Source organism: Equus quagga, chromosome 20 (genome assembly GCF_021613505.1).
Source record: "Equus quagga isolate Etosha38 chromosome 20, UCLA_HA_Equagga_1.0, whole genome shotgun sequence".
NCBI classification, from domain to species: Eukaryota; Metazoa; Chordata; class Mammalia; order Perissodactyla; family Equidae; genus Equus; species Equus quagga.
The window spans coordinates 20530876-20553141 of record NC_060286.1 but is presented as its reverse complement, the minus strand read 5'-3'; the positions used below and the strand labels follow the sequence as shown (position 1 = coordinate 20553141).

The window sequence follows — 22266 nt, the reverse complement described above, 5'->3', positions numbered from 1 at the left end:
GGGCTCCCATGGGCTCGAGAGCTCAAAATTGTCACTTTGCCCTGGAATTCTTCTCAGTTTGAAGTCTGAGAATTAAGGCACCGGGAGCTGGAGGTAGTGTGCTATCAGGAAAAGAAACCGGACTTGGAAAGTCATGGAGAGTCATTCAAACCCTACATCCGCTGCTGATGAGCTGTGCGGCCTCTCCCAGCCTCAGTTTCTGACCTGTAAAATGGGACTGAACACCCGCTTCCACTGCTGCTGATGAAGCATCAAGGACAGTGACTGGTGGTGGGCAGTATCTTAGACTGAAGACATAGTTTTTAAAAAATGGAAAATGGGGGCCAGCCCGGTGGCACAGCAGTTAAGTTTACATGTTCCGCTTCCACAGCCCGGGGTTCTCTGGTTCGGATCCTGGATGTGCACCTACGTACCACTTGTCAAGCCATGCTGTGTTAGGCGTCCTGCATATAAAGTAGAGGAAGATGGGCATGGATGTTAGCTCAGGGCCAGTCTTCCTCAGCAAAAAAAAAAAAAAAAAAAAAGGAAGCTGGGCAGCAGATTTTAGCTCAGAGCTAATACTCCTCAGAAAAAAAGAAAACTGGCCAAAGGGAATCATGAATTTAGGGGGTTCCACTCTGACCCACAAAGTCAGGGAAATGGAGAAAACTAATCGAATGGTAATGAAGGCAGCCTTGCTCCTGTCCTGTGGTGGTAGAAGAGTTTAGATGAGAAGGGGTCCCCTGGAAGCTAAACTCACTCACTGGTGTGGTCCGGGATTAGGACAAAGCCAAGAAACAAGCAGTGTATAAAAGTGTACGGCCTCGCAGAAAGAGGAAGATCCAGCAAAGAGGGACCACTGGGATGTCCCCACTGGGGACGGGGATCCCAGGGGAAGGGAGCCCGGGTCTGTCTGCATCCTGAGACTCAGGAAGAGGGTGGTCAGCACCAGGAAGACATGATGACCGGGAAGGGGACCCCATAACTACCAAACTAGGGTTCTCCACCAGGCTACAGCCTGGCGGTGGGGATGAGACAAGACCTTAGTCCAGTGGAGTGGGGAGGCGGGCCGAGGCCCCATGCCCTTGTGAGCACTCACAGCACAGGAATGCAATGTGTAAGCTCCGTTCAGTTTGCCGACCACTCTCGTTAGGTTAGTTCTGGGTGAAGAGACACTTTCTTCACAGGCTGACCTTGAGCCTGGCTCAGCCCTGCTCTTACCTGCCCCCTCTCTCCTTTCCCTGGGAGTCCGGGGCTTCACCTCCCAGCTGGTGTTAGACTGAGGATCCAACTTTTCCCTCTTCTCTTTTTTTTTCTTCGAGGAAGATTAGTCCTGAGCTAACTGCTGCCAATCCTCCCCCTTTTTTTTTGCTGAGGAAGACTGGCCCTGAGCTAACATCCATGCCCATCTTTCTCCACTTTATACGTGGGACGCCTGCCACAGCATGGCTTGCCAAGCAGTGCCATGTCCGCACCCGGGATCCAAACCAGCGAACTCCGGGCTGCCAAAGCAGAACGTGAGCACTTAACCGCTGTGCCACAGGGCCAGCCCTCTTTTCCTCTTCTTTAACACAACTGCTGCCTCTGTGAAGGGGTTCAGCCTCTCACGCCTAAAGTGTTCCATATCCAACAGCATCCTCAGCTGCCCCACCAGGGCTGGGGCCACTTAGCTGTGCCTTGGGCTCTGGGACCAAGATTGTCCTTGGGCAGGGCCAAGGTCAGGAGCCCACAGCTCAGATGGTCGACTGCCACACAACAGACCATCCTGCTGCCCGCTGGCCCTCACCTGGGCTTCTGGCTCCAGGCGCCCCCTCCCCTCATCAGCCTTGGAAGTCACGCTCCAGCCCCCAAACTTCTCAGCCCCCGCCATGCTCTTTCCTGTCTATGGCTTTGTTCAGAGGTCACACCCAGACGCCACGCCTCCCCTCCTTGTTCCCTACTTCCTTCCCCTTCTTCCAGTCTATTCCCGCCCATTTTAAAGAGTCTGCTCAAACTTCACCTCCACCGGGAAGTTTTCCTGACTCTTCCACATTGGGCTAGGTCCTTGGCGTTTCCCAAAACTCCTTGCAAAACTTATCATAGTGTGTGGATCCTAATTGCCAAGTGAGTCATTACGCTTCATCGGAGTTGGTGAAAATTATTCCGAAACTGGCGGGTGTCAGCGCTGGCTGGTCAAGGAGGGAGGTGCCGGGTCTTGGGTGATCTGGGGGAGAGTTGAGAGTTCTCCCTCAGAGATGGGAGACCAAACAAAAACGGGGCAGGAAAGCCACAGGGGTCCTGTTGGCTCAGGGTGTGCCACAGCCACGGGGATTCAGGAGGCTGAGCCCTTCACACGGTGCCGCTCACACTCAGGGCAGTGGGACCTGGGGGCAGAAACAGGCCACTGACAGTTTCCAAGGGCTTGGAAGTGGGAGGGAACTATTCAGTGACCCTTGCTCACACACCCTCTTGCCCTCTTCCTTCCATTCCCATTTCCGACGTCCAAGTCCAGGCTCTCAGGTTTTCTTGAATGGTTTGTTCGATAGCTTCCGCGAGTTCACTCCCTGTTAGATCTTTATGAGTTCCCCACAGCCTGGTTCTGTTTTATTAGCTTTACACATATTGACTCACTTAATCCTTAGAAAACCCTTATGAGGGAGGTACTGTTGTTGTGTCCATTTCATAAATGAGGAAACTGAGGCACAGAGAGATGGAGTGACCTCCCCAGGATTTCAAAGCTGGGTAGAGCAGAGATTCAAGTTCAGACTGTCTGGCTTTGGAGCTTAATTTTTACCCACTCTACTAAAACTCCTTCGACCAGCCTTTCATTTCACCCAGAGGCGCCTCCCGCAGCATGCTTGGAATAGGGTGTGGTGGACACTAACCATTGTCCACCTGGTATCTAGTCTCCATTTCTTCCCGCCTAATAGAACCCTGATTTCATTTAGGACTGCGACTTGTCTCATTAAAATACTCATTTCCCCAGACTCCTTTGCAGCTACAGTGGTCATGTGACCTGGTTCTGAGAAATAAACTACAGGATAGGGCTTCCAGGGAGACTATTTCTACCCAGGAAGATGTCCAGCAAAACTAAAGGGCAGGAGTCAGCTGCCACAAGCCTTTCTCCCTTGCTCTTCCTTCATTCTTTCTGCCTGGAACATGGTAGAGACATCTGGAGGCACTGCAGCCATCTTGTAACCATGAGGATGAAAGTCACATGCTCAGGGAGTGAGAAAGAGCCTGGGTTTATGACTTCCTTGAGTTGCTACAGTAGCTCTGGACTACCCACCTCTGGATCTCTTGTTCCAAGAGGAAAATAAGCCCTAATTGGTTAAGCAACTGCCTTTGGGCCTCTGTTACATGTAGCCAAATGTCATACCTAATAAAAAAAGGGGATCCTGCATCCTTAAAGGCTTGCCTTTAGGTCAGTCCTAATGGTTCACCATCACTACCAGCAGTGTCCTCAAACTTGAGCGTGCATCAGAATCACCTGGAGGGCTTATAAAAACACTATTGCTGGATCCACCCCCAGAGCTTCCGACTCAGTAAGACTGGCGTGGGGCCTGAGAAACTGCATTTACAGTCTAAGAAGCTCCCAGGCGATGCTGATGCTGCTTGTGCAGGGACCACACTTTGAGAAACACTGCCCAGAGCGTGCGGCGCAAACTACCACTTCAGGGCCAGTGGCACGGCGACCCCAATAGCTGTTCCAGCCCTGCCCCTGACTCCCCACCTCCCCAGCACCCTATTCTCCAGCCACGCCAGGCTGGAGAATTCCCCGGATACCACACACACGCGCCCGCCTCTGAGCCTTTGCCCAGGCCGGTCCCGCCTCTCGCACTGCCCTTTCTTCCAGTTCTCCTGCAACCCAAACCCCACGTGCCCTTTACAGCTCAGTCGTCTTCTCCACGACACGTTCTCCAACTCATCCCAAGAATGGAATGTTCTTTCCACCGAGTCCCGCAGCTCTCTGCTTCCATCTGTTCTAGCATTTCCTTCATCCTGCCTGGAATTATAGGCGGTTGTTGGCTTGGCTGTCCCCTACCAGGGCGAGAGTTCCATGGCGGTGGGTGGGAGAGACCAAGCAATAGTGTTCAACGCTGTAACCATCCCCTCTTCAACCTGCTCAATGCTGCAAACATTGAAGCTGCTCAGACAATGATGACTCATCTGAGAACATTTAGATGGGAAAAAAAAGTCTCTCTCAAAAAGCATAGTTAGTGTTTACTAGGCATAGTTAATGTTTTCTAAGCGCTTGCTATGCGCCAGGACCTGGTCTGTTTACCGGGTCTCACTGAGCCCCACCATGAGGTTCCACTGTCCTCCTTCTGTAGACGAGGAAACTACGACACAGGGCGTTGCAGTAGCATCGTGCAACTAAGAAGTGGCAGAGGCAGGATTTGAACCTGAGCCCGTGAATTCACCCAGGCATTTACCTGCCTCTCCAGGGCAGACTCCAGGCCTGTCAGGGCAGGGACAAAGAAATATGAGCGAGAAAAGCGATCCATTCCCAAATGACTAGGAGGTGAGGGAAATTAATCAGGGTCCCTAAGTGGCCGAGAAATGAACAACCTATTAAAACCTGTCTTTAATAAGAAAAATAAAGTTAGGAAATGGGTGCAATTAGTAAGTCATAATAAAAAACAGGTAAAGGGTCACTTAGAAAAATTAAACGCAGGGGAGCTTCATAAATCAGGGGGTCCTGTGGCACGCAAAAGGAAAGGTCTGGCCAGAATTAGCTAATGAACTTAAGGAAGTCTTGACATCTACTTTCAAAAAGTGAGGGTGAACCACATGAGATGGCGGAGAGAGGAAAACGTGCGCCCGGACTTGAAAAACAGGAAGAAAACCGATTCCAGCAATTTCCCCCCAGGGAAGCCATAAGTTCCGTTTGTAGGCAAGCCACAGAACAAATTTTATGATTAAAAATTTACGATAAATTTTATGGGTAGAAAATCCAGTAAGCAGCTGGAGGGCAACAGAGGCCTGAGCCATAAACTGAGCTGGCAGGTTTACTCAGAAGTCATGCCGGGAAACCATAACGCTTTTTAATTCTAACTAATTTGTGATATTAGTGGGAAGAGGGTCCCCTGAAGATTTAGGGCTTTTTGATTCTTAGAAAAAGCCTTGGACTCAGTGCCTCATGAAATCTGACTGGAGAATTAATTTAAATTGGCAAGGACAGGGACTGTCTCAGGGAAGGGGCTTGGCTGAGAGGCCATAAACAAAGGTGTGATGGATGGGAGTCACAAACTGGAGGGGCGATGGGGCGGCCCCGGCCACGGCGGGCAGAGGTGACTCGAGCAGGAGCCGGTGCCCGATCATGCTGACAGCGTCCGTGAAGGTGAGGTTAATGGCTGATCAATTAAATCTGCGTGTACCATTTAGCCAGGGTGATATAAACAGGGGAGGGTAGGAAACCTGAGAGACGTAAAAAGGACAGAATTCTCTCCAGGAAACGGTGTGTGCTGTGCAGCAGACGCTGAGACCTGAAGAATCAAGGTCCACCTGGTGGGAGAAACCTGAGTCCAGGTGAGTGTCTAGCAAGATATCCAAGGGATGGGGACACACACGGGTGGTCAAAGCTGGAAAAGGGTGCAAGTAACCGAAAACTGGCCTTGAACAACAAAGAAACTTATCTTACGTGTAGGCATTACAGAAGTAGGGTTAGCTTCAGGCTCAGATTGATCAGGGCTCTGGCTTAGTTTCTTTGGCACTTGTTGGCTCTGCCCTCTCCCACATGTTACTGTTGGCCTCGGGCTGGCTTTCCTCAACATTGCAAATGGTTCTAGTCGGGTGAAGGATGGCTCCCAAAAAGATATGTCCATGCTCCGGAAACTGTGAATATGACTTTATTTGGAAAAAGGGTCTTTTCAGACGTAATCAAGTTAAGGGTCTCAAGATGAGATCCTCCTGGGTTGGCCGAGTGGGCCCTAAATCCAATGACGTGTCCTTAGACAGAAGCAGAGGAGACGCGGGCGCAGAGAAGAAGGCCCTGTGAGGGCAGAGACTGGAGTGACACGGTGCAAACCGAGGCATGCCCGGAGCCGCTGGGAGCCGGGAGAGGCAGGAAAGATTCTCGCCACAAACCTTTGGAGGGAGCACAACCCTGCCAACGCCTGGATTTTGGACTTCCGGCCTCCGAACTGTCAGAGAACAAGTTTCTGTTCCTTGAAGGCAGCGAGTTTGTGGTATTTGTTCCAGAAGTCTCAGGAAATGCAGACGATGCTGGGGAGCCGTGTGCCTCCTTGCTCCTGGCAGACTGGCTCTGTGTCGCTCTTGCTGAGGGGGAAGGAGTGACGTTCCCATAAGCCCCTCACAAGCCCCTCTCCCCACCGCGCCGGCTGATGTCAGCCCACCCTCCTGTCCCCAAGCCTGCCAGGGGCAAGGGGGCTGAAAGCGTCTCCATGCCTCCACTTGTCACCTGGTGGCACCCGCAGACCACCCCTGCCACCCCTCTAGACGGCGGAGCCTCACGACCTGTGTCCCCTGAGGGGCAGGGGCAGAGACCCCCAGCCTCCCTGACGAGGCCGCAGGGTGAGGGAGAGAGAGCCGTCTCCTGAGTGCCACCGAGAGCTGCGGGCTGCTGATCATGGACCTGCCTGCCTGAGACGGAGCGGAAGGTCCCCGGAGTCACCGGGAAGGACGGGCGGGACTTTGACAGGATGACACGCGAGAGAGTCCCGGCGGGCAGGGCTGCAGAGCGGGCGACACGGGGGCTGCGAACGAGGACACGAGTGCCAGGAAGGAAGGAGAGAGGGCCTGGCTGGGGAGGGGCAGCGGCTCCCCGGGACGGACTTCGGATGTGGGGAAGGGAATGCCGGTGACAAGGAAAGTTTAGGAAGCTGACGCCAAAATCCAAGTCAGAGTGACGAGGACCTGACCCAAAGAGGGGCAGCGAAAAGAAGGGTGGTCGTAGCAGGAGCAGCAGTGATAATAGTAATAGTAATGGCAGTAGCAGTAGTAATAGTAATAGCTGTGGCAGTCGCAATACAATAGTAGTAGTAGTAGTAATAATGGTAGTAGTAGTAATAGCAATACTGATAGTAGCAGTAATAGTAGTACTAGCAATAGCAGTAATAGCAGTACCAGCAGCAATAGGAATAGTAGTAATAGCAATGGTAGTAGCAGCAGCAGTAATAGTAGTAAGAGCAGGAGCAGCAGTAGTAATAATGGTAGTAGTAGCAGTGGTAGTAACAGTAGTAATAACAGTAATGATAGTAGTAATAGCTACCATTTATTGCAGCCTCGTCCTGGGCCGGGGACTGTGCGGGGTGCCCTAGCTTCATATCCTAGAGGAGCGGAGGGTAGGGCTAAGGTGGAGGCGGCCAATGCGGTCACATGGCTGAGCACCGAACAAGGCAGGCCCGGGGCCCTGGTCCAGAGTGCCTCCACGTCACCTCACTGCCTCAGAGGAGAGGTGCCCTGAGTGCTGGTGAGCGTGTTCCCCAGGCTGGTGACCCACAGGGAGGAGGCGCGCCTGCGGAGGCAGCCAGCCCGGGGCCGCAGGCTCACAGCGCAGGCAGGTCCGCCTTCCTTAGTCCTGCTTGGAGATGGTCCTCCCAGAAGTGACGAGGAAGAGTGGGCTGCTCCCTCAGGGGCCTGGTGGGCCCATCACAGATTTTGTGCACTGGGCCTCCTTGGAAGCAGGAAACCTGGGGAGACGGCACAAAAACCTCTTGGGCATCCTTCAAAGAGCGTCGCTTCCCCGGGTGGGAACGTAGCTCCAGTGAGGCATGAAGTCGTAAGCAACCAGGGGCTTTACTGGCTCCCGTCCTTGAAAGGCCCGTGGGTAAGCGTGGCTGCAGACTGGCCTGGGACCTGGATGATTTCGGGATGTCAGCATCCCTTCCTCCCACCCTCTCTCAGCCTTCCTGGCTTCGGCTTTCTCCATGTGGTGGCGAGGCTGACCCAGTAGCTCCAGGCCTTTATGGTCTTGGCGGCCCAGTGGTTTCGGCCAAAGTCCCCGGGATGAGCCTCATGGGCACAGCTTGGGTCAGGCGCCCACCTCAGGGCCTGGGGGTGGGGTCAGCTCCACCTAAGGTGCACGAACTAAGAGTGGCGCCAAGGTGGTCTCTCGGTGGTGTTCCCCTAAAGACAGACCCTGAGACAAACGTTTGAGTGAAGGAATTTATTTGGTCCCAGAAAGCATCACGGGGGACATGGGGAAGTGAGACAGGGAAGGGAAGAAGCAATAGAGGCCACATTAACGAGCAGGTTACATTGTGAGCAACCGAGGCTCCAGTCCACCGGGACTGAACAGAGATTGCAGAGAAGAGAGACTGGGAGACCGTGCAGGAGCAGCCTTGCACTGGTTCCACCCGAGGCTGCGGAACTGGGGCCTTTATGCACCAATGCACAACTTATCTCTGGCTGAGGACTGCTCCTGGGGACATGAACTCCCCAGGACATCTCACATCCTCCGTGCGTGTGGGCTGAGCATGCTGCTGTGTCCAGAGAGAGCCCTCCGGCAGGGGCTCACAGTCAGACGTCACCAGTGCGACTGCGAGTGCTGAGGGGTGGTGGACAGGCCACCGACACCCTCTGCTGTAGATGGTCCCCAAGGCAAAATAAGAGGCTATTACCAAAAGCAGGGGACAGGAACGCAGGGCTGGCTTAGAGTCCTGCTGTGCCGTGAGTCCTGTCCCCAGCTCAGGGCAGCTTCCTCTCAACAGGCTCTTGGAGGTGGGGGAGCAGCTGGCCGTCATCTTCTGTCTGATGACCTCCGCCAAACTAAAGGGGGCTCAGGACTCAGGTCAGCTGTTGGGTCAGGCGTGTTTTGAGGTCTCCTCCCCTGAGAAGGGGAGCACGGAGGCAGCCTGTTTGCACTGGGGACTGCCAGTTTTATTGCTGGGATCACCCTGCCTAACTCTACTCACCCTCCTGAATCTTGCTTGGCCAATTTTCTTTCAGGGCAGAAGAATCTCACTCTTTTATTGGATCTTCACAATAACCTGCATGAGGTAGGTACTATTTTATCTCTGTCCTAGAGTTAAAGATATAGAAGCACAGAGAGGTTAATTAACTTCCCCAAGGTCACACAGCTATTAAATAGAAAAGTCAGGTTTCAAACCCACATCTGTGAATCTGATTCCAGAAGCCATGCTCCGAACTACTGCTAACCAGTAGTAGCAAAGAGAAGAGTGTCTGTAATTCCCTTGGTGGCCTTCAGTGATCTGCTGATGAGCAATCAGGACATGAGCTGCCTCACTTAGACCCCTAACTATTGGCTGCTCTGATCCTGCCCTTCTGTGGATTGCTACAAGGCCCCCAGGAGAGTAGGAGCTCCAAGGTTCCTGAGTTTTGTTAGTGGGAGAAGAGATGGAAGAGTTTCCCAAAACGCTCCAAGTTGGATGACCCAGAGATAGTGGTGATGCCATGTGGGGAGAGGCAAATGCAGAAAGGGGAAGCCAGTGGCAAGGAAAGCAAATTTCCCTCAAATTCTCAGTTTGCCCGAGGCTGGCTGTGCCTGGCACCTCCCTTCCTGGGCACCCTCCGCAGCCCCCCAGCCCCCCATCAGGATGCAGCATCACGATGGGCTGTTTTTAATCCTTGCGAGATCTCTTTTATTTTTTTCCCCCTTTGCTGGGCTTCCTGGGCTGTAATTTTTCCCTCTGTGTCATCCATCACAGACACAACGTCGCTTGTGCAAATTAAAATGCACCTCAGAATAATAAAAAAGGGGCCTTCTTTCCCCCCCTCCTTTTCCTTCCCAGCAGCAACTCCTCAGCACAAAACATTTGTCTCTGGGCAAGAGCAGGAGCATTAACCGTGTGTGTGCCATCGCCAGGCCCAGACAGTCCCTGCAGCCACGTGCAGCTGGTGATCGGGACCTGGGGCAGCTGGAGAAGGGCAGAGAAATGAGCCCGGTTCCCTCAGCTTCACTGTGCTCCCATCATGTGCCAGGCGCTGTTCATACGTTGCCTCTTTAGTCCTCACTATAACCCGATAGGGTGAGAACTATTAGTGTCTTCATTTTACAAATGCAGAAACCAAGGAAGGTGAAGTGACTTGCCCACTTAGTTGGTGCCAGAGCGGGTATTTGAACACTGTCTGACTCCAAAGTCCGTACTCTGCTCTTGCTACTCAAAGTATGGTCCACGGACTAGTAGCATCATGGGTATCACTTGGGAGCTTGTTAGAAACACAGAATCTAATGTCCTATCCCAAACCTACCAAGTCAGCATCTTCATTTCAACAAGACACCAGGTGATTGACATGCACAGTCCCACAACTCTGATGTCCCTGCCCTGACCTGCTGAGAAAGAGCTCTTTCTGGGATGGCTCAGGAGCTCCAGTGGACTCAGCTCAAGCCTCTCCTCGTCCATGAAGCTGCCGCAGATGGATCTGACCAGATCTCTGTGCCTGGGCCTGTTTCCATCCCAGCAAGGGTAACAGGTACTGCGCTTATTTACCACGTGCCTGCTCCACCTCTCAGGGTTGGCTCCTTGAGACTGGACTTGCGCCTTGTTTTGTTTTGTTTTGTCCCTATGGTGCCAATTCATATCCGGCACCTAACCAGAAGGCTAACAGTGAGCCTTGCTGGGCCTGTATGTTAGTGCTCCCAAACACACACACACAACCACACTCACTCTTTTTACCAATTATAAAAGTTATACAGTAAGACTTCTGCTTCTGGGAAGATGGAATAAACATACTTTCCCCTATTACTTCTACTAACTATAACTAGAAACCCAGGCTATTACATACAAAACAATCATAAAAAGACTCTGAAAGGTGGAGAGAAGAAAGGAAGACCAGTTAGGGATGTTGAGACCCAAACGATGACACGGTGGTGAGTTCTCCGTGTTTTCTTTTTGCCTCGTATACCCCAGACTTGAAGCTGAAGAAGCTGACAACCTGGAAACATCAATAGGCAGAGGTTTTTAAAAGCCTAAATAAAGCCTACTCTCTCCAGCCAAAGGATCAGGAAAGGCAAGCCTAGCAGAGCAGAAAGCTTTTATGCTATCACTGCTCAACTCCTGCCGAATGCCATAGAAAACACTGAGGCCACACCCCCTCCCCCAGCAGCAAAGACCAAGGTGGGGTTGGGGGGGGCCTCGACTTCCACCCTTGCCAGGTTGTATGAGGCCCCTTAACTCCTCCACCACTCTGTGGTGTCAGTGGAGGCCACGCAAAGAGCAGAAATGAGGCGCTTCCACCCCTCCCAGCAAGGGAGGTGTCTGTGGACACCTAATGGGGAGTCAGGGCTCCTACTCCCACCCCAGAGTGACAAGAAGCACTGTCTTCTATGCCCTCTGGTAGCGCAAGGCTGCACCCCCTCACCACCGCCAGAGTAGTGTCAGAAAAAAGTAGCTAAAAGAGGAGGCTTGAATAAGATCCAGAGTTTCATAATATAACATCCACAATGTCCAGATTTTAATAAAAAGTCATCAGACCAAGATCCAGGAAGATCTCAAACTAAATAGAAAAAAACAGCCAATAGATGCCAACACCAAGATGACAGAAATGTGAGAATTAGCTGACAAAGATTTTAAGGCAGCTATCGTAAAAATGCTGCAACAAGCGACAAGCATGCTTGGAACAAATGAAAAAAAGAAAGTCTCAGAAAAGTAACAGAAGACATAAAGAAAAACAAAATGGAATTTTTAGAAATGAAAAGACAATAACTGAAATTTTTTTAAAAATTCAACAGATGAGCTCAGTAGCTGAATGGAGGGGACAGAAGAATCAGTAAACTTGAAAATGGAACAACGATAGACTTTAGAAAAGAACAGAGTGTCAAGGATCTTTGAACTATAACAAAAGAGCTAACCTTTGTTTGATCAGAGTTCTAGAAGGAGAGAAGAAGGAGGGTGGGGCTGAGAAAGTACACAAAGAAATAATGCCAAAAACTCCACAAATTTGGCTAAAGACAAAAACTTGCGGATTCAAAAGTTGAGTAAGCCACACATGGGATAAATCTAAAGAAATTCGCTTCAGCACACAACATAGTCAAACTTTAGAAAACTAAAGACAAAGAAAAAACCTTGAAAGAAACAATAGAGAAATGACACCTTACTTGTAGGAGAAAAGCTATTTAAATGACAGCAATTTTCTAATCAGAAACCGTGGGGCCGAAAGGAGCTGTCACAACAGTTTTCAAGTGCTCAAAGAAAAGAGCCATCAACCAAGAATCCTATATCCAGCAAAAAATATCCTTCAGGAATAAAGGGGGAAATCAAGACATTCTAAGATGAATGAAAATTGAGATAACTTGTTGCCATTAAACCTAAACTAAGGGAAGTTGTCTAAACAGAAAGAATAAAAGAAGGAACTTTGAGCACTAGGAAGAAAGAAGGAATACAGTAAGCAAAAATTTTGGTAAATACAATAGACTTTCCTTTTCCTCTTGGGTTTTCTAAATTATGTTTGATAGTTAATTATAACACTATCTGATGTGGCTCTAAATGTGTGTGGAAGAAATATTTAGGACAATTATATAACAAACAGAGGAGGGTAAAGGAATATAAAGGCAGGTGAAGTTTCTGTGCTTCACTTGAACTGATAAAATGATGACACCTGCAGACTGTAATAAGTTGTGTACATATAACATAATACCGAGGGCAACCACTAGCAAAGCTATACAGAGAAATGCACTCAAAAAAACCATCGACGAATAAAAAGGAAATTCTAAAAAATGTTCAAGTAACCCAGAGGGAGTTGGGAAAGAGAAAATAGAACACACAGAAAACAAAGCCGTAATATATCAATACGAACATTAAATGTAAATGGCCTAAAGACACTACGTGAAAGAGAGTGGATGAAAGAACACGACCCGACTGTCTTAGTCAGCTCAGGCTCCTACAACAAAACACTGTAAATTGAGTGGCTTGAGTAACCGAAGTTTATTTCTCACAGTCCTAGAAGCTGGAAGGCTGAGATCAGGGTGCCAGCATGGTTGAATTTTAATGGAAACCCTCTTCTGGGTTGCAGACATTATCCTCTCATAGTGGAAAGAGAACTAGCCAGCTCTCTGGCTGCTTCTTATAAGGGCCCTAATGCCATTCATAAGGGCTCCATCCTCTGACCTAATTACTGCCCACATGCCCCCCTCCAAATACCCTCACACTGAGGTTAGCGTTTTGGCATATGAATTTGGTGAGCAGAGATACAAACATTAAGTCCCCAACACGAGCTATATGCTATCTACAAGACATTCAGTTTATATATAACAATATAGGTAATTTGAAAATAAAAGGATGGAAAAGACGTGCCTTGCAAATACTAATTTGGAGAAAAAAGAAGTGTCTATATTGATATCAGAGAAAGTAAATTTCAGAGCAAATAAAATTACCTGAGACAAAGAGATTCATTACATAATGATAAAAGGGTCACTCGACCAAGAAGACATAGCAATCCTAAATATGTATGCAACAAACAACAGAGCAGGAAAATATATAAAGCAAAAGCTGATAAAACTGAAAGGAGTAATAGGGAAATCCATAATTATGGTTAGAGACTTTAATACCCTTCCCTTAACAATTGATAGAACTAAACAGAAAACCAGTGAGGGTACAAAAGAATTCAACAACACCATAAACCAAACAAATCTAATCAAAATTTATAGAATATTCCACTCCAGAAAGCAGAATACACATTCTTTTCAAGGGCACGTGGAATATATACAAGACAGATTATGTCCTGAGCCATAAAAAAATCTCAACAAATTGAAAAGAGTTGGAATCATTCAGAGTATGTAATCTGACCAAAATGGAATCAAACTAGAAATCAATAACAGAAATATAACAGGAAAATCTCCAACTATTTGGAAACTAAACAATACATTTCTACATAATCCATAGGTCAAAGAGGAAAGTCTCAAGGGAAATAAAATAAATCAAGCTGAATGAAAATGAAAGTACAGCATACTAAAATTCGTGGTTTTGTAGCTAAAGCCATCCTAAGAGAGACATTTACAGCATTAATTCTTATATCAGCAAAGAGGGAAAGTCCTAAATCAATAATCTAAGCTCCCACCTCAAGATCTTAGAAAACTAAGATAAAAATAAATGCAAAGCAAGCAGAAGGAAGGAAATAAGAAAGATAAGAACAGAAATCAGTGAAATTAGAAACAGAAAAAAAATTAAATGGGAAAAAAATCTAGTTCTTTGAAAATATTGATAAAATTGACAAACCTCTAGCAGGACTGACAAAGAAAAAAGAGAAAATGTGAATTATCAATATCAGAAATGAAACAAGATGAAATGAATGCAGTCTTCAAAAAACACCAACTACTAAAACTCCCCCAATATTAAATAGGTAATTTGAATAGTCCTACCACTTTTGAGGAAATTCCATTTGTAATTTAAAACTTTGAAAATAGAACTCTCCTGGCCCAGGTAATTTCACTGGAGAATTCTACCAAATGTCTAGAAAAGAATTAGCACCAATTCTACAGTAATCAAAACTGTGTGGAACTGGCAGACAGATAGACACATAGATCAATAGAACAGAATTTTAAAAACCCAGAAATAGAGCTCCCACAAACAAGTCCAACCTTAATTCCCCTTTCTTATGTAACCTAATATGTTCCAGGCTCCAGGAGTTAGGACCTGGACATCTTTGGGAGGCCGTTATTCTGTCTACCACAAATACATCTAAAGAAAAAAAGTTTAAAAATAAGAACAAAGAATGTAAGAGTGTAGAGAACAACTTAAGTAGATGGAAATAAAACAAATGGAACTTGTGGAAATGGGAAACATGATAATTAAACTTAAAGTCTCAGTGGAAGGATTAAACAGAAGATTAGACACAACTAAAGAGAAAAATACCAATAATGTGAAAGAAAGATTCAAACATTTTCCAGAGTTTAGTTCAAAGAGATAAAGACATGGAAAATATGAAAGCCATGTTAAAGAGGCTTTCATAAAGGGTAGGTTAGAGTAAGAAGGTCAAAGATAGGCCTTACTGCCAATAAATACATGAAAACATGTTCAACATCACTAGTCATGAGGGAAATGCAAATCAAAACCACACTAAGATACCACCTTATGCCTGTTAAAATGGCTATAATCACTAAGTCTAAAAATAACAAATGTTGGAGAGGTTGTGGAGAAAAAGGAACCCTCATACACTGCTGGTGGGAATGCACACTGGTGCAGCCACTGTGGAAAACAGTATGGAGATTCCTCAAAAAGCTAAAAATAGAAATACCATACGACCCAGCTATCCCACTACTGGGTATCTACCCAAAAAACTTGAAATCAACAATCCAAAGTAACATATGCACCCCTATGTTCATTGCAGCACTATTCACAATAGTCAAGACATGGAAGCAACCCAAGTGCCCATCGACTGATGACTGGGTAAAGAAGATGTGGTATATATACACAATGGAATACTACTCTGTCATAAAAAAGACAAATTCATCCCATTTGCAACAACATGGATGGACCTAGAGGGAATTATTCTAAGTGAAATAAGCCAGACTGAGAAAGACAAACACCTGTGATTTCACTCATATGTGGAATATGAACAAACACATGGACACAGAAAACAACTCAGTGGTTACCAGGGGAAGCGGGGTCGGGGGTGGGCACAGGGGTGAAGGGGAGCACTTATGTGGTGACAGACAAGAAATAACGTACAACTGAAATTTCACAATGATGCAAACTATTATGAACTCAAATTGAAAAAAAAGATAGGCCTAAGTGGAGTCCCAAAAGAAGAGAAGGAGAATGGAGGAGAGCCAACGTTTGAAGAGATAGTGCCTGAGGGTTTCCCAGAGTTGTTGAAAGACATCAATCCTCACATCCGGGACGTCTGACAAACTCTAAGTATGAAAAATTAAAAGAAATTCATTCCAAATACTTCACAGTAAAATTGCAAAACATCAAAGAAAAAGAGATTTTTTTAAACAGCCAGAGAGAAAACGGATCACTTACAAAAGAACTGGCAATTGGATGATGGCTCATTATCAGCAGCAGTGACGGGAACTGGAAGCTAGTCATGATGTTACCTTCGACGCGCAAGCTAAAATCTATGCTCAGTGAAACTGTTCTTTAATATCTAAAGTTAAGTTCTACATTTTCATATGAATAAAGACTGAGTTTACCTCTAATTAATATTTTATGAAGTGCCTACTGTGTGCTAGGCATTCTATAGGAACTGTCAGTCTGGTGAGGTAAGCATGATTCTCATTTTGTATATGGGAAAACTCAGGCTCAACAAGGCTAAGAGACTTGCCCAGATCCTTCTGATTCAACGAGACGCATCTTTGGTTGACAGTGGCTCTTCCAGAATCCTTCTAATTCAGGGCTGGATTCAGGATGGGCATTTTGAAGACAGGAAGCTACTGTTTGGGGACAGAGAGCTTCAACCCCCCAGATCTCAAGAGTTTACCACTTACGCCCAGCAAATCTGGGCGAGTCTGTGTACACAAGTGGTCAGGGCTTGGGAGGAAGAGCTTTCTACGCCTGGTGATGTCCTGTGTGATGCCGTAAAGGAAGGGTTCTGGGAAAAGCTGTCCAGTTCCATCTTCCTTCTCCCTTTTCTCTCCTCTGCTTTGCTCTCTCATACCCACCTTGCAGATCCAATGTTCTCCAGCTTGGACGGTCCTTCCATGACAGTCATAATATCGTTTACCCTGTACAGTCGCCATGAAAACTAAGTGAGCGAATGTCCAGGAGAGCACAGCCAGTGTGTACACCCCGTCAGGGTCCCTCTCCTCCTCTCTGTCCCGCCCCATTTCCATCAGCAACATCTGATGCCATGCTCTGGAACTGGCACTGAGAACTCAGCGACAAAATTGCCAGAACGGGATGACCATCATGGTCATTACCCAGCCAACATCCTTGATCCCCAGTGGAAGGAATGAAGTCAAGCAAAAGATCACAAGAAGCTTTTCTTCAGGAGAAGCCGAAAAAGGAGGTGGGAGGACGGAGGGGAAGAGAAGTGGAAATCACCATTATTCTTAATCATTACATGGCGCATTAGAATAATATGATTATTCAGTGGTATTCTAATTAGGCTTAATGAAGAGTAATGGGTGTGAGAGAAGGCCTGGGACGTATACAGCTTTATGCGGTGTATGTACCCCCAGGCAGGGAAGCACCAGGACCCCACATCAGGACCCCAGGGCTCAGAGGCTAGAACGAGATGTTACCTGGGCCAGCTGTTGTCCACCCGTAACTCCTGACCCATGTGGCTGGTAGGACTGGTATTGGAACCATGTTTACTCAGGGTGAAGAACAGTCTTTAGCAGGGGACGGGTGGGGACTGGCAGAGGGACATTCTGTAAGCTGTGGGTGGTACGGACTCTCACTGTGGAAGGCAAGCTGGTAGGTGGCACAGATGTGATACTGTGTGAGGTGTGACCCCTCCTTCCCCCTGTGGGGTGTGTATTCCTACTTATATAGGATGTCTCGGAATATGTATGAGTTAGGAATGGGGCAAGGGTCAGATTTAGTGGGTCAGTATCCTGTGAGTTTTAAGGGTCCCCCAACACTGGCTACATGGAAGACAGAGAGGAAACTCCTCACCTTTCCCTTTGCTGCCTGAGGGAGGGCTGGTCTACCTCCATGGTGGTGAACTCGCCACGGACTTCACAGTTCTTGAGGCCATGTCTCCCTAGGGGCTGGCCAGCTGGATTCCTGGTTACTAGTATGGTGGCCTGCCTGCCTGCCTTCTCTTCTTCCTTCCTTCCTTCTTTCCTTCCTTCCTTCCTTCCTTCCTTCCTTCCTTCCTTCTAGTTTCTGGGTGAGAGGTGGTCTGATCAGACATGAGCAGTGAACTGGATCAGAATGAGGATAGAAGGACAGAATATAGTTTAGTCCTAAGGGCTGGATGAGTGTGTCAGTTGGGATGGCCTAGGTTATGCTGGTTAAATATTTAAAGATCAGAAGCTTCCTATAACAGAGCTTATTCTCATTTACCCTACACGTTATTCACAGATCAGCTGGGGGCTCTACTCAGGCCTGTCGTCACTCCAGACCCCAACTGGTGGAGAAAGCACCACCTGGATTGGTGCAGGCTGTCAATGCAGAAGGAAAGAGAGTTCTGGCAATTAAATGCTTCAGCCTAAAAGTAACACTTGGTAACTCCACTCATAACTCATTGACCAGAATGATCACATGAGCCCCACCCAACCACAAGAGGGCCAGGGAGTGCAGTCCTACTGTGTGCTCAGCAGGCGGGAAGGGAGAAATATTTGGTGAACAGCATTAGTGAGGTTAAGAGGCTCCGTGGTCCCAAACCCACTTGTCATGAACTTTCCCGGGCCTGTGGCCGTCAGCTACTCAATTATCAAATATTTGCTGAGGGCCTATTCTTGGTCCATCACTGGGCTGGGTTCTGGGATACAAAGGTGAATAAGCCACGGCCCCTGCCTTCAAAGACCTTAAGGACTTATGTGGCAGGTGGACAAATAAGCAAACAATGGGGACCCATCATTGTAAGTGCTGTGATAAATCATTGCAGGCACTATGGGAATGTAAGACCCAGACGGAGAAGCCTGGGCTGGCTTCTTAAGCTGATGATGGCTTGAGTGGATTCTGAGGACTGAGGAGTGAGACAGAAGAAGAAAGGGAAGGGCATTTCAAGCAGAGGGAATGGTATGTGCAAAGGCCCAGAGGCAAGATGCTTTCAGGGAAGAATAAAATATGGCTGGCATGTAGAGTATGGAGTGCAACTGGTAAAAGATGATGGTGGTGAGGTAGGCAGAGGCCAGGTCATAAAAGGCCTTGTCTGCCACTGTATAGACTGTTGACTTCATCCTGTGAGCAGCAGGAAGCCATCAGGAGCTGGCACTGCATTTTGGAAGCAGCCCGCAATTCCCTCCCTGCCTGTGCCCCATCTTATATTTGCACAGCTCCACTGCTCAAGTGAGCTGGAGACCATATGGTAGCGTTGCTTAGATGGGGCAAGACCAGAGACAAGGAGAACAGTTAGGAGAGGGTGGCACATAGCAATTCAGATGAGAGACACTGGTGGCCTGACCCAGGCACGAGCAATGGGGATGGATGACAGTAGACAGAAGGGGGCAGTGAACCTACCTAGCAAGTGGATGGAACTGGTTGACCAGTTGGACGGGGTGAGCTTGTTGTGAAAGAAGGGCTAGAATTTGTGTCATGCTTTGCTTCTGGGCAAGTCTGCTCTGTGTTGTCTGCTTTCATTATTTTCTAGAACAAGGCAGGACATAAAACTATCCTTCAATCTGTCAGTACTTCCTATTTGCTGGGTCTGCACTAGACCCAGGACTCAACGTGAACGAAGCCCAGCCCAGGCCCGGAGGAGCTCGCAGTCTCCAGATGGGTTCCTCCTCCGACCACTCCTCTGTGGAGGAGAAGAGAAAGGGAGCGCTCCAGGCTCTCTTACCCAAGCGCGGCCCAGCTTCGCTTACTGCAGCTCCACCTTCACAAAGTTCGCCAAATCTGTGTCCCACTTATTGTTATTTACTGAATATCTTTATATAAATCAACTCACTTTTTTGGCCTTAGCTACCTACTTTAGCCTCTTCCTAAGCAAAATGTCTGTAGATCATATAATTGGATATGTTAGTGATATTTTCTCTACCACACATCAAAATAAAACAAAACAAAATTTAAAAAATGTTCAAGTGCCACCAGAAAAAATCTTTACAACTTCACCTTGAGAAATACTGTCCTATAAAGAGGAGACTAGACAAGCCCAAAATTGTGTGCTTTTTCAGGTCTGCTCCCTAGATGGCCAGATGGTCTCCTTCACCATTTTTATACTCAAACCCTTTTAGCAAAGATGAAGCCCCTGACCTCAGGTCTTGCTCAAGTTCTTTTCTTTCCAGCTCCCCAAAGTTGCAGACACCCAACAGTACACTTGTTCAGGGCTTCTTGTGGGCAAGGCCCCCTCTATAAGGCCATGGAGGGCACCCGGGGTCTACTTCCTTGCTGACCTGTTAATGCCATGGGACAGTGTTGCGTCAAGGGCAGTTGCTAAGGTTGTGTGAACGGCTGACTTACCTGGCCCTGCCTGCTGGGTTGGGGGGCATCCTTCAGCTCACAGGTGTACCCGTGTCTGGGCACAGGCATGGAGGAATTCACTTGGTGTGAAATGCTAAGAATCATTGACATATATGCCATGCTTTCAGGGGGCCTTGGAGTTTTCTCGAAATTCTCCAAGGGATCCCTGACTGCTGGACACGTGCCTTTTTCTCTCAGGAAGCAGGCAGCAAAGCTCAGCAAGGCCACCCCCTGTTTCTCTATTCAAAGTCTCCCCAGCAGGGAGGCAGCTGCATTGACAAGCTGACCCTTGTCATCTACACTCGCTTTCTTATACCGGATCCAGGATTCTAACAAAATATCATCAGTCATTGATTGCAAGCATCAGACATTGACCCTGGAGAAAACAGGAATCTATGAGAGCAACCCTGGAGAGCTTGCAGAACTAAGAAGGAGATGAACAATCTGAACTCAGGAAGGACAGGAAGCCAGCAGCTGGGTAGCTGGAGCCACAGCAGGTCCCTCAGGGGGCTGCCGTCCTGTGGCCCCGTCCCAGAGTCTGATTGGCCAAGCTCAGCTCCTGGCCCTTGTTGGGGAGGCAGTATGATTGACAGCCCCACCAGGACCATGTGGAAAGGGAGCGGAGAAGTGGGTGCTATTGTCATAAAGACAGAAAAGGGATGCTGCGCTTGAGAGAAACCACAGATGTCCACTGCTGAGTGGCACAACGAATAGCAGAATGAGAAAATCGGAAGGCAACTTAGAGTTCATCTACTCAACCCAGCAAGTTAGGGATTAGGAAATCAAGACCCAGAGAGGTTAAGTAACTTGTTTAGGGTCCCTGGCTCTTCTATGGCAAAACTGAGCCCCAACTCCAGGCCAGTTCCCAGACTCTCAGGGCAGGGCTTCCTCCAGTTCACATTCCATCTGTGGACAAAGGAAAAAATCTGCTACAGCTAAGTCTCTGGGATCTTCTCACCCCTCCCAGCTGCACTTCAGTTTGCCTGTTCTTAGAGCATCTTTACTTTGGTATTTCAGGGCTCCGCAAAAGAGTCTGGGACAAAAACTCTGCCACGCAAATGGAAGCCAACACCATCTGGTTGACCCCATGCATGGAAGGGACCAGTAGGGTCCCATGAGACCACGACTGCCCCAGGAAGGGGACAACGAGGAGGACAGCTGGCTCAGTTGACCTCCCTCCCTCTCCCCAACCCCAGGATACCCATCTCCCCCCAGTTTCAGAAGACATCACCCCAAGGAAGATGAATTGGGCTGTTGATTCCGAGCAGAAGGGGACTGAGAGTCGATGCCTCTTCTGAAAGCAAGGCACTGCCTGGTGCCCGCGTCTTGGAACGTGCTGGCTTCATCGCTCTGACAGCATGAAAGATGTTTGGTTTTGTTCCCAGTGCTGTTATCATTTATCATCCTCTTGTAAAAGCTGGCACCCTCCGCCTGTTCCCCCTTCCTTCTCGCCCTCTCCCACCCCTACCTCCAGTCCCACCGCCCCATTCCACTGCTCCTCCTGCCACTGAGGGCAGTCCTCTCGTACTTACCCTGGAGGAAACTTTCCAGCATTGGTCCTCAGAAGCTCGAGAGATACCCCAACTGGATTCAACTCCTAAACATTTGCTGAGCAATTCCTCTGGGGGAAGCAATGTGCTTGGGGCTCTGGCTGGTTAAATGTAAGTAAGACAAGTCCCTGACTTCAAACACCTTGTGTTCCAGCAAGAAAATAACTGTGAAGTCCCGGGTAGCAAAACACACGCATGTGCAGAGTGAGGGAGAAGAAGCACACGTTTAGAAAGTCTGGGAAAGGCAACACTGATGGCCTTTCAAAGAGCAGAGGCAGCTGGATGGAGAACGGTGGAGGACAGCAGGCATGGATAAAGAGTGTGGGGAAGGAGACAGGAGAACGCCAAATATCTTCAGAAAAAAAGTGGCTGAGAACGCAAAGAAAGAAGCGAAGTGATAGCTGGAAGAGGAGCGATCGTATCGGAGCTGGTTTGAAGATGGAGGAGGAGGAGCCAGTGGAATGGGCAAGGTTGAAGGTACAAGGGAGAGGAAACAATTGATGTAGCAAAGGCCCAAAAGGGGCTGTCGAGGCAGGGTAAGACAGGGGGAAGGACCGGCTGTGGAGGGAAGTCAGGACACATCCTGTTTCAAGAACAAAGAACAGGAAGAAATTGGTGTGTGACCATGGGGAAACTTGGTGATAGAAGGAAGCTGTGTTCACTCCATCTTCTTAGTGTATCAAGAGATGAGATCAGCTGCTAAAGGATGGAATTGGTATGAGACCTTACGAATACTGGAAGTTGGAATATCCACTGAGGATAAAATAAAAATGTAAATTAAAATATAAAATAAAAATGCCGAGAAATAAAAGAGCTGTCTA

General features: G+C 48.2%; 1 long non-coding RNA gene across 1 annotated transcript; it reads left to right on the top strand.

The window, feature by feature from the left end:
• Window positions 1-5373: 5373 nt before the first annotated feature.
• On the top strand, window positions 5374-22266 carry LOC124231009 (uncharacterized). Its single transcript, XR_006886347.1, has 3 exons — window positions 5374-5490; window positions 8872-8921; window positions 20913-22266. It is a non-coding gene; the product is annotated as an uncharacterized LOC124231009 (long non-coding RNA).